Source organism: Coptis chinensis, chromosome 3, assembly GCF_015680905.1.
Source record: "Coptis chinensis isolate HL-2020 chromosome 3, ASM1568090v1, whole genome shotgun sequence".
NCBI classification, from domain to species: domain Eukaryota; kingdom Viridiplantae; phylum Streptophyta; class Magnoliopsida; order Ranunculales; family Ranunculaceae; genus Coptis; species Coptis chinensis.
This window is the reverse complement of record NC_141458.1, coordinates 52,437,989-52,441,108: the sequence shown is the minus strand read 5'-3', so window position 1 is coordinate 52,441,108 and position 3,120 is coordinate 52,437,989. Positions and strand designations below refer to the sequence as shown.

At 34.3% G+C, this 3,120-nt stretch overlaps 1 long non-coding RNA gene across 1 annotated transcript; it reads right to left on the bottom strand.

Moving 5' to 3' along the window:
- Positions 1–488: 488 nt before the first annotated feature.
- On the bottom strand, positions 489–1,889 carry LOC147509986 (uncharacterized). Its single transcript, XR_015216693.1, has 3 exons — positions 1,684–1,889; positions 1,307–1,449; positions 489–680 (listed from the first exon to the last, which is right to left on the bottom strand). It is a non-coding gene; the product is annotated as an uncharacterized LOC147509986 (long non-coding RNA).
- Between the last annotated feature and the right edge of the window lie 1,231 nt (positions 1,890–3,120).

Below are 3,120 nucleotides of genomic sequence, written 5' to 3'. Positions count from 1 at the left end.
TAAAAACCCGTAAAAACTGCTCAAAAACCATCACAACAAATCATATCATTTGTGACGGTTTTAAATAAACGGTTATGCATTCATCCTTTTAACAATCATAAAACCATAAAAAAAAATGGTAACAACTGCTCAAAAACTGTCACAACAAATCATATCATTTGTGATGGTTTTAAATAAACTGTTATGCATTCATCTTTTTTAACGGTCATAAAAAGTATCATTAGTCATGACGGTTTGGGTAAAATTGTGATATGTATATATTTTTTTATTATTAAAAAAATGTGAATATATATAAAAACCCCCAAAATTGGGGACCTACAATAAACTACACACCTGAATAAACTACATATATGAATATGATCCATTAAATTTCAAGTAACTCTCATATATATTGCTAATTTCATTAAAACATTCCAATCCCATTGGATAACCAATTTATATTTGTACTTAATCATAAAACGTAATGAAGTAAATAACACATTTCCAATCTAATTCATATAAATATAATCAGCCTAATCCAAATCCAAATGAAAAAATAACCTAATCTCATCAAAGTCGATTATCCACATATGAACAAATTGGACAAATCCACATCGCTTTCCCAACTGGTAGCATTCATTCCTCCAAGGGAGCCCCAAAATCCTAGCTCACATCTTTTAATACACTAGCCCACTTGAATTCTGCAATTGAAAAAAGATGGTGACACTCAATATAACTTGATATAAAATAGCCAGTAAATGCACCGATATACAAGGTAACCAAGTAATCTAGGCATGCACAAATTATATATAAGATATTTCTTAAGGATTTAAAGTAAATCATTAGTACGTATGACAGTTGAATGCAAAATAGTTAACTTAAGATCATAAATACCTATGTGAATAAGCAAAATGGCAACTATTAATATATCTAAGGGGTAAGTCGATCGAAACTATTTGAAACAAGCTACAAATCATTATAAGCATCTTATAAGAAACCTTGATATCGCAAACAAACAATATGTCCATTGTTAAGTTAAACCAAGATAGACTTAGGTCCACAATACCCATTAATTGTTCTTGGGGAATACATGTACAACTCAAACCCTTTGTGAATAACTCAAACACTTACAACCAGGTACGAAACACCTATATATAAATGAATAAATGTGTTGCCAATGCTTTAGCCTACCCCTAAGGAGATGGAAAAAAATGTGTATGTACACTTTAATCAATTTGAAGTCCCTAAGAGTCGAAAAGTAAACTACGATAATTCATTATTAGTGTAAGTATATGAACGATAAAAATTTCAGTTTGAACAGTCTAACCTATTAGTTTTGTAGCTTTTAGCACATACATCAACAAGTAATGAAACTTGGTTCGCTTGAATGTAGACTTGACAGGGTAACATTTTCGTGTAGGTAGCGGAATCCCAGCTTGAACACGACTCAAACTTTCTGCCCTGCGCAGACTGCTAAAAACAACTACTATCACTTTTGCTAGTAACATTGCCAAATATCAACCTTTCAAATAAAGACTAATAGCATCAACTTGGTGATGATGTCCACTGAAATATAAGAAACATTCTACAATAGAATCATCATATAAACATGGAAACAAATGAAAATAATCATCATATAGCCAAGTATAGTAGCAGAAACAAAAGAATTATTGGAAAAAAAAATACCTAATAATTAAGAAGCACCTGATATTCATAAAGAGGCCAAAGTCAAGTCCTTGTTCAAAGAGCACAACCATGAAACTACAAGCAACAGAAGTAGATTCCTTCTTTACTTCCCTGACCCTAAACAAAATAACATAAGAACTTAGCTAGAATACTAAGGTTGCACTATAGAAGAGGATGCATGGGGAATCTAGTGGCTCATATCCCTCGCCTTTGACATATATGCACTCTAGATTCCAGGCCATAAAAGTTTAGTAACAAATGCACGCTTATCGTGCTAGAAAATATTTGTGTCCGAAGAATAGGTGTTCAAGTGTTGAGTCACCTATGCTTTCTTGCCCACACTCGGTCCGCCCTAGCGATTGGTACATAAATTCCCTTGTTGTGGTCTTGTGGAGTAGAGCCCAATACACTGTTCTATGATATATTTGAGGGCCTTAATACCATATCGGTGATAATCTTGAAGCGCCATTTGTGCCTTTGCATAAATCACATAAAATATCACCTTATTTGTGTGTGGAAGTAAATCCATTCATTTATTTGTTTAGGATTAATCAAGATATCCATTTGACCATTTCACACGCGTGTACACGGCATCCATTCAATATGTATAGAGACTTACAGAGCTCCAGTGGAAGCAAGAATTCCTGAAGCATTTAGATCATTTTGTTCCAAAGCAAACGAACCATTCTATAGTATTGCTTAATCGGTGTTATATCTTTAGAACATATACTGTATAACTATATAAGTAGCAAGCAATGGTGCTTCTACCTAAAGCAGTGAACCTATACCTACTACAGGGCAAGCAGCTACGACACCACGAACAATGGGGTGTCTGCCTCACCACTGAATTTCTCCAAAATAAGCCACAACTCCATCATCCTGTTTCAAAGGAAATGAAAGATTCGAGTTCCATGTGTCTTTTCTTGAGTGTGGTTGTGTGTGTGTTGTGTGTAACAAAGCCAGATAAGGAAAACAAAACCAGACAAATTAAAATCCACACCAAATTAATGAACTGCACCATTTGATTCACCATGTCAACAGCACATACAAATCCAAAAAAGGTCGAAGAATTGGCAACTAATACTAAGTTACTAACCCAATCACACATGTCTATGTTTACAATAACTGGTAACTAATACAAACCCAATCCTTTTACTTGTAATATTCAAACCTTCACATTGAACAACACCCAGTCGAATATAACACCAAGAACCATTCCAATTGATTCAGCAACCATGTCTAATTCAATAACCACCACTGCTGATTACAATCTAGATCAATTTGGATTTTAAAGTGAAGGGACATCAGAGAGAAGACGAAACACTTCAAGTCCTGCACACACAAAAAAAAGCCAAAAAGGATAGAGATTAATTTATATTAGAGGGTGATTTAATCCAGTAGTCACTTGGACGCGAGTAATAAACATGCTCTTCGGCCCCTTCGATGTTTGGACTC